The sequence below is a fragment of the Apium graveolens genome, chromosome 1 (assembly GCF_009905375.1).
Source record: "Apium graveolens cultivar Ventura chromosome 1, ASM990537v1, whole genome shotgun sequence".
Lineage (NCBI taxonomy): Eukaryota > Viridiplantae > Streptophyta > Magnoliopsida > Apiales > Apiaceae > Apium > Apium graveolens.
The window spans coordinates 80,901,653-80,911,369 of NC_133647.1; the positions used below are offsets into that span (position 1 = coordinate 80,901,653).

The window sequence follows — 9,717 nt, forward strand, 5'->3', positions numbered from 1 at the left end:
TTCACCGGAAAAATTCGCCGCAGGTTCGGCCGGATTTTGGCACTTTGGTCGAACTTGGTCAGCACTTCGGGAGGTCGGAAAATGTTAGTGGATGAGCTCACTTGGTGGGATAAAGTTTGGTTGGGTGAAGCTAAGCTTGGGTTTCAAAAACTTTGTATATATGTAAGTATATAGAAGAGAGAGAAGGTTTTTGAAAAGAAGTGTGTATAGAATTTGAAAGAGATGAAAAGAAGCACTTCTTGAAAAAATTCCAGCAACTTTGTGGCTCTTTAGCTTGAAGAAAATGGGTTAGGATGGGGGTTTATTTATAGGAGAAGTTAGGTGAATTGAATGGTGGAGATTTGAGGAAAATGGATGGTGGATGATGTATGTCACTTGGATTGATGACATGGAAAACAAAGTGTGTTTCTTTGCAACTTTCCATATGAGACAAACAACTTTATGGGTTCAAAAACTCAGCTGATTTATTTGAATAAATATATATTTTCCTTTTCTTTTAATCATTGTTTAATCACTTAATTGAGGATTAAACACCATTAATTATGACCACCTTAAAACTCCTAAATAAATACCATAAAAAAATAATATAATTACTTAAATAATTTAAAATGATGTCCTGCAAGTTTTGGTCAACTTTGGTCGATGGTAGCTAGGTCAAACATGGTCAACTGTGGGACCAACTGCCTTTTGTGCTCGGACAAATATTTTCTGAATGTTACAAAATTTTTACCATACTTATAAAATACCATTTAAATGATCCATACCAAATTTCAAGTCATTTTAGCATGTGGAAGTAATTTATCTAAAATAAAACTATTCTGTCAGCCTTTTCTTCCGAGTAAAAATATCACTGGTCTTGAAAAAGAAGGAGATGGATATTTTGACCAAAGTTTTAGCTTGAATAAATACTTAAAATATATTTCCTAATACATAAAATATATTTGGATGTTAGGAAATATTTATGAGTATTTTTGAATAATTTTCTCCGAGAAATGCTGATTTTACGAAACGGGAGAAAATTGTTGTATGTGTACATGAAATGAGTTATACACCTGGATATTAATATTCCAACCATGAATATTAATACTCTTTGATTAAAAACTCTTTTGATATATGTAGAGATATATTTTGGAGCGAAGAGTAAAATATTTTTGATATAGCACGAGACATCTAAAGAATATTTCTGATATATTCCTTATTCGAGCTAGTTGCCATAATCTTGTTGTAACATAGATCTAAGAAATATCATATCTTGATGTTTTTTTGATCATATTGCCTTAGAGATATATTCCATAAAGATATAATTTTGATATTTTGCAAAAATGGAATATCTCTTTAAAAGAAATGATTTTGCTATTTTGACTTTTTGACTTGATTTGGATCAATTAAATTCATGTCCTAATGGAGAGTATCTACGTGTTCTTAATTTTATCTTTAATCATACAAATACCAAAATAAATAAATAATATATCAAAGATATCCTTTCAATCTTCCCGTTTTTGTATTTGCCAAACAAACATAAAATTAATAGTGTGTGTTTCCCCGTGGTGTATGCATGAAATTTTGAAAAATATTTTGCACATAAGACATTTAATTACTTAGAGATTTAATCTCTTTCTTGAGGTCCTGCAAAATACCTTCTTAGATGTATCATACAATAATATATTGAAGCACAAGATAGATCCTAGCAAAATCAACAAGTGGTTAACTTCCCCGTTTGTTTGGTACATGCCAAAAAGTATATATTTACTGTGATTAAAAGAAATATTTTATCTTTTAAAACATGGAAAATAAATTATGTTTTACCAAGTTCAAAGTATTGTTGCTAAGGATTGAACTTGTACATATTTGATGGTATAGAAATCTAGGGTATGAAAAGGAAATAAGCATGTATGCATGGTTTTGTTAAAACATATTGAGCATGTATTCAGAATTGTGACTGAAAGAGTTGACTTTGATTAAGGCAAATAGATCTGATGTTGGTAAATTAAGAGATGAATTCAGAGAGCGTAGTCAATTTTTGTCATTTTCAACGCTCAATTTTCTTTTACAAACGTCAAGTACTATTTCATTTTTCTTGTAATTATTTGAATCGAACATTTAGCATGATATAATATCCAAATTTGCATTTCACAGAGTTTAACTTAAATGTCAAGGATCTTGACTTTCTAGCAATTATCTGAAAATACAAACACATTAACGCACGAGTTGCACAAGTCATCCTATACTTAGACTCACAGACTTGGATTATGTTTACATAAAAATCGATATAGTATAAAAATTAAATATTTTCACATGTCGATTGTTTTGGTGAGATGTTACTGTTAGTCCCTAAATGCAACAAGAATTACAGAAGGGGGTTGAATGGAATTCTTGAAAAAAAATTTTGGTTTAAAAGTGTTCTAACTTAAAATATATATGTATGAGTTGATTTGCAAAGTGCGGAATAATAACTTGGAATGAATCAAAACACAAGTAATTAAAAACATAAGTCTTTAAAAACTTTATGGTGGATTTGAATATATCCACCAGAGATATATATTATATCAAGAGAACTCTGTGTAGCAAGATTTGCTCACAGGTGCTTACAAATGTAAACAACTAAGTTTTTCAGAGAAATGCTATGAATACAGCTTACAAATGTTTCTCTGAGAATTTTCTTGCTTAGTGTTCTTGTTGTTCTATTTGCTACTTCTTGGTTTATATATCACCAAGATTACAAAGTAATAAGACAACATAATAAAACAAAACCTATCAAGTCTAATACTATGCTACTTCATTACTCTATTCCAGCATCTTTGAATATCTTCATAATAGCATGGAAATGGTAATGCTTCTTTGTTCTCTAAAACCTAATTGAATAGGCTTCCACATTCCTTTTGCATACACTCGACACATGTGACTGTGTTGTCACTGTAAACTGATGTTTGAATTGATTATCCGTCGGGTACATGATCATCCGTCGGGTTGCCTTGTTGATCATCCGTCGAGTGGCATTGTTGTTTATCCGTCGGGTAGCTCTCTGGCACTTGACTTTATTTCATTTATGCAGAATTACAAGACATCATCTATATACAATTAATCAACCTATTCTGCATATCTAATTAAAGACAACATAACTTGAGTGCTACTACAGAATCTAAACAAGGTGTATGCAGAAATGTGCTACAGACTCATTATTACACAAGCTACTCACTCGATGGATAATTAATTATCATCCGTCGGGACTATATTCCTTATCCTTCGAGTGCTACATTTTTCACTAAGTAAAATCTACTAAGGTGTTTTGTTAATGAAATCATCAAGTTCACAATATATACACAACAGTTACATGAAATATGAGCCTAACACATACTAGCTTATCAATTCGACTGTCATGACAAAATATATTGTTATAAATTCTAATGTTAATACAATCTACTTCTATTCCAAATCTAAGTATTAGAATTATACAATTCTGGAAAGCTAATACATTCTAAGAAATCCACATTTCTAAACAACCTATCACAAATATAATCTATCTAAATACACAATATTGATACTCAATATTTTCTAACACATTCAATTACCACAAGATGTTCTGCTGGATTAGTTTGATACTGGAACTCAATATAACATTCTGGTGTGTGTGTGTGTGTGAATTAGAATTATCATAGGTTGAGAGTTTATACATGTCTTACTTTGTTGATCCTGACAGATTGCTTGGAAATCCAAGTGTTGTTCCTTGTATTCTTTGAGAAACACTTGTTGGGATTTAAGAGAATTAAATTTGACATTCTTTGTATTGAGAGTTCCTCATGGATATTTGATTTTCCTGCAAGTCAGTTAGATATAATACAAGAACCATCCTCTGGTAATCCTGCAGACTTAGTAATATTTAGAGGTTGTAAAGACATATATTGTTATGAATCATGATTTAAAGAATAGATCTCATATGAATAGACAAAATGTTAGGGCATAATAAAAACAGTAGATTTTACATCATTTTAAGTTCATAAACTTTGAAGATTCTGCATAGTGGTTATTGAAAACATATAATTTGATTTCTGATTTTTACAAATATCACTTTTAAGTATAAATCAGAATTACTTTTTCAGATCAAGGTTTTTGAATACTGCATGATACTTTGCATGGCATAGTGCATCTAGAGTTAAATTGATACATGACAAAATCTTATCAAGATATCAAATACTATTGTACTAGCAGTTTTATCACAACAGAATAGCTAATTAGGATAGTGTAAACATTGTTCCCGCATAAGATATATAAAGACAAATTTACCTAGTTGCAACAAAACAAGCCATGATATATTGTCAAAAGTGTTCTGAATAATTAGTGTGGTTCACTGATTATATAGAACAAAATCCTGAACATGTTTTAAACCATTACAAACCAGAGAAGTGCATACACTTCTAAAAGTCAAGTTTTAACAAAATTTAAATATTACAAACCAACAAACAATATAAAGTCTTTTAAGTTACAGACTAATCATAGATTCAAACAATAAAATAAGGGTAGAACAGCAAGCACCTGCCACAGAATCCATCACACAGCAAACTCAAGCAATCACATTTCCATCAGCATCACGGATATGAACCAAATCAGGCAAGTTATCAATCAGTTGACCTCTAGCACCCACATTAACTTCTTCTAACTCATGAATCATAGCAGTGTTATCATTCATAGGGACTTGAAAGGAATTAACAACATCTTGATCAGTCATGCAAGGAGTTCCTAGAGTAGATGCAGCTAAATGCTTTAGATATGCAATCATATGTTTGTAAGAGACAGCGAGACTCTCTAACTCTCCTACTTTTTCTTTAATCTCATTGTTTTCTTCCTTAACCCTCTTAAGTTCAAGATTTAACTCATGAAACATGGTTTTGACAGACTCAAACTTAGACAGAAAAATATCTTCTATGAATTGAGGAATAACTGTGGGAGTTGCCTCTTGAGGTTCACAGTGCATCAGGGGCACTTATGGCCTAATGTGTTCATTAGTGATTTATGAATCAGCAAGATTAGAAAATGCTTCAGGCATGTTTATATTGCAAAGTACAAAGAAGGAGGAGATTAGCATACCATAAGGCATATAATCTACAAGATGTGCATTGATCATGTTTAGAAGAATAACATAAGAAATACTGAAATTGATTTTGTTAGTGCAGAGAAGATACATGATTTTCATATCAAAAAATCAAAGTACTTACTTTGATTTGGTTTTGGCATAACATTTGCCCTAATAATTAGAGCAAGATGCTGAAAGGTGCCAATGAAGTGTTTGAAATGAATACCATAATTTACATCACAGAGACCATCAAGAATATCAAATTTACAAAAAGTGCCAAACATTACTTCAAATTCAGATTTGATAAAAACAAACAGAGAGAAGATATTCTCACAAAGCAACTCACACAAATGCAAAGGTAAATGCAGTTCCTAATTGATGTTTTTGTTATCAACACAAATGACCTTTTTGTTGACTGATGTAGTAAAATGCAGTATACCATCTACCCCTTTTATGATATTCATATTACAATAGAACTCTCCCATAAGATGTGTGCAGTAGTGCTTACCTAAGTTATACATGAGACCATCCCACCTAGCCCTTCTAATTATGAACTCTACTTCACCCATCACATCAACACAAGTACCAGGTTAAACATTTTTGATAAGTTCAAGGAACTTTTTAGAGTTTGAAAGGGTTAATAGTTTTGGTGGAGGGGGCTTTGGTTTGTTCATGGTTGGTGTACTATTTGGATTTTGTCTTAAGTTGGCCTTTCTAGTGTAAACTTTGGCTTGTAGGGGTTTAAGAGGTATATGGTTAGGGGATTGAGGATTTGATATATTCTGCTTTGGTAGAAAGGGATGGTGTGGTTCTTGTATCCCTTTCTTATTTTTCTTGGAGGGAAATGTCTTTTGTGATAATGTTTGGGAAGCGAGGATTGAAAAGTTTTGAAAGCAGAGGTTTTGTGATGATGAAACTGATTTTTCTCCATATCTTCAAAAAGATACGGGTTTTCAATCAGTATTCTAGGCTTGGGGTAATAGCGATTGGCATTTGGGTTCATGTTGTATGTGAAGTGGAGTCATGCAAATGCCTAGTGTGTATGTGAATGCAGCATATAAGATATGTATACATATATATAACCTTTTAACACAGATGCAAAAAGATTTTAAAAAAAAATTTAAGAAAAAAAAATTACTGTTCATGAACAGTGAAAATCATTTAACGCATGCATGGCTGTGTTATACAAAAATCCAAGCTTATTTTACAAATAGATACTAGGATGATGCATATAAGTGAGTGATGTAATGCAGCTTCTACACACGGATCATATACCAGTACAGCAGAGAATAAAGAATATATTAATTCTTTGTCTTTGTTTCTACTTTAGAAAACAGTATAGTACATAAGTACACATTTTTGAAAAATGTGAGACATAAAGTTGATATCAAGCTTACCCTAACATAGAGAGCCTGTACTATCAATATAAGTGCATTTAAAGATAGAATTGTGCTTGAAGTGAGTTTGAAAGAAAAACTGTGTTTTTAATGCAACTATATAAAATCTGTTATATTTATTTCTCAAGGTAAATGCAGATTAATGCAATGAACCATAAAATGCAACACATGGAATGTAAGATATATTTAATCGCTTAGCATTTATCATTCAAACATTTAACATTCAGTCATTTAACATTTATTGATAAGCAACATTCATACTTCATTTATATCAATTAGCAGTTAATGAACTTAATAAGTGAGAACACATATTTGAGCAATTAATTCCTAGAAACACTAGGTGGCCATTGATCACAACAGTGATCCACATACAGGGATGCTCAAGGATCCCAGTTGAGTGGCATTTATGACACTTTATAATGCTCTAATAAGCTTTGAATTGATGCATTTGTACTCAAGTTATTAAGGGTTTTAATGTGTTTTTAATTGTTTTTACATTTCAGGCATTATCTAGGTAATCAGGTGAATTAATATTGTTTTGGTGCTAATATGATGTTTAGGTGGTGTTGGAATAAAAGCTTGCAAAGTCCGGCTCGAGGCTGCAAAAAAAGGAAAAAGAAAAGAAATAATTTTTGGCAAAAGCCCAGCGCGCCCGCGCTGATCAAGCGCGCGGCCGCGCCAGAACTTCAGAGAGCCAGGCGCCTGCGCTGATCAAGTGCGCGGCCGCGCCAGGTCGGGATGCAGAATTCCTGTTTTGAATAGAAGACTGATTTTCTGGGGTTCTAAGCTGATTAGGGCTACTATATAAACAACTCTAGGTCATATTTTAATAAGATATCAAGGGAGAGACACTTTAGAGCTAAGGAGAAGACGACCAGAGATCTATAGCACGAATCAACAAAGGCGAAGACGATCTAGTTTATTCTTGTGAATCTTTGTTTTGAGTTGTAATTTTGGATGCTTATTTCTTGTTTTGTTGAACATATACTCTTGTGTTATACTCTATTATTTATTCATTATAAAGACTATGTTTGTTATACCATGATTTCATCGGAACCCACGTTTATGATGAGTCCGATTATGGGCTAATCATTATCGTGGGGTTCTAGCAGATTTATTTATCAATTTCTTTAGTTAAATTGTTTGATGCTTTAGTATGTGGTGATTGTATGATATCCTAGTATTGGTTGTGCGTATTCTTCTTATGAGCGTCGCGAACTTATAAGATAATGTGTTAATTCTTAATGAAGCGAAAGTGAATTTAAGGATTTAGAACTTGCTATGCTAGCATAGGTTCATGTATTGTTATGCATGATTCGTAGGTAATTTTAACCATCTTACTTGCCCTGTGTAATCAAGATAGATAACTTGTGCTTAAACCGTTATGTTGTCAAATTCTATAGACATATAGGGTCTTAATATAATTGGTGTCTATTCAACTTCTATATCTTTTGTGGATGTCTGGTAGTATTGTACTTATGCAACGAAAGTTGGCGTTAATCAGTTTTGTGTTGTCCGATTAGTGTCACCACCATTGCATGCTAAGGTTAAAAATAATAAGGCTATTGAATGAAGTATTTAATGAAGTTAGAATCCCATATTTGTCATATATATTAATCCAGTCAATCTTATTTTCTTAGTTATAATTGTTAGTTTAATTCTTAGTTATAAATAACCTCAATTTGTTATCGTCTTAGCATTGGATAATAACCATACATTGTTGTTTAAGTGTGTGAATTAATTAGTTAACCAATACAGTCTCTGTGGGAACGAACTAGAAAAGATTATATATTTCTTGCGAACGCGTATACTTGCGTGTAATATTAGCACATGTTTAGCGACTAACACGTTTTTGGCGCCGCTGCCGGGGACTTCAGTGTTAATTTTTAGTTTATGCATTTTCCATCAGTGGTCATTAAATTTCATTGACTCGGACACTATTACTAATCTGTTTCCTTGTCTTATTTCAGGTGATCTAGCGAGCGTGTATGCATACGCGTTCTCGGACTCGTAAGAGAAATCTGGATCAAGCCGAGGAAGAAGTGATAGTGGTTCGTAGGGAAGTTATCAAGGACGAAAAGAAGGTAGAGGAAGAAGAAAAAGTTGAAGAACCAGTGGTAGTAGCGATGGGAGATCAAGCAGAAAATCCTAAGGCTTTGATGGACTATTCTCAGCGTAAGATCAATGACTTTCAGTCAAGCATCATCAGACCAGCCATCTCGGCTAACACTTTTGAGATCAAAGTAGGCACGATTCAGATGATACAGAACTCAGTTCAGTTTGGGGGTTCTCCTATTGAAGACCCCAACATGCATATCAGGGATTTCATCGAGATCTGCGATACTTTCAAATTCAATGGTGTGACTGAAGACGCTATCAAGCTGTGACTCTTCCCATTCTCTCTAATAGACAAAGCTAAATGCTGGTCACATTCTCTACCACCAGGGTCTATCACTAAATGGGAAGATCTTGCTCAAAAGTTTCTCACTAAATTCTTCCATATGGAGAAAACTGCTGCAATCAGGAATGCTCTTACTCAGTTTGCTCAGTAAACTTGTGAATCTCTGTGTGAGGCTTGGGATTGATATAAAGAGATGCTAAGGAAGTTCCCACACCATGGCATGCCTGATTGGATGATTATCAACTGTTTCTATAATGGATTGGGTGCTACTTCTAGACCCATGCTTGATGCAGCATCAGGAGGAGCCTTGTGGGCTAAAAGCTACGATGAAGCTTATGAATTGATCGAACTGATGGCTGCTAATGAGTACAAGAATCCTTCCCAGAGATTGACTTAGGGAAAAGTTACAGGAATTCTGGAGTTGGATGCAGCAACTGCTATAGCTGCCCAACTTAAGGCATTGACGATGAAGGTGGATTCTTTAGCTAATCATGGAGTTAATCAAATCACCAGTGTCTGTGAGCTTTGTGCTGGTGCCCATGAGACTGATCAGTGCACAATTTCTAGTGAATCAGCTCAGATCGTGAGCAACTTTCAGCGTTCACAGCATCTAGTGCCAGCCACTTATCATCGCAACAACCACAATCATCCTAATTTTAGCTAAAGCAACACCCAGAATGCGGTTCAACAGCCTTATCAGTAGTACCCAGCTAAGCAGTACAGCCCCCCTGGTTTTCAGCAACCGTAATATGCACGAAGTCAACAACTCCAGCTGCAACAAGCTACTGAAAAATCTGAGTTAGAGGAGTTGAAGCTTATGTGCAAAAGTCAAGATGTTTCTATCAAGATCT

At 33.7% G+C, this 9,717-nt stretch overlaps 1 non-coding gene across 1 annotated transcript; it reads right to left on the reverse strand.

Annotated features, from left to right (window-relative positions):
• Nucleotides 1-8,981: 8,981 nt before the first annotated feature.
• Nucleotides 8,982-9,088, reverse strand: LOC141683389 (small nucleolar RNA R71). The gene has a single exon (XR_012560259.1). It is a non-coding gene; the product is annotated as a small nucleolar RNA R71 (small nucleolar RNA).
• Between the last annotated feature and the right edge of the window lie 629 nt (nt 9,089-9,717).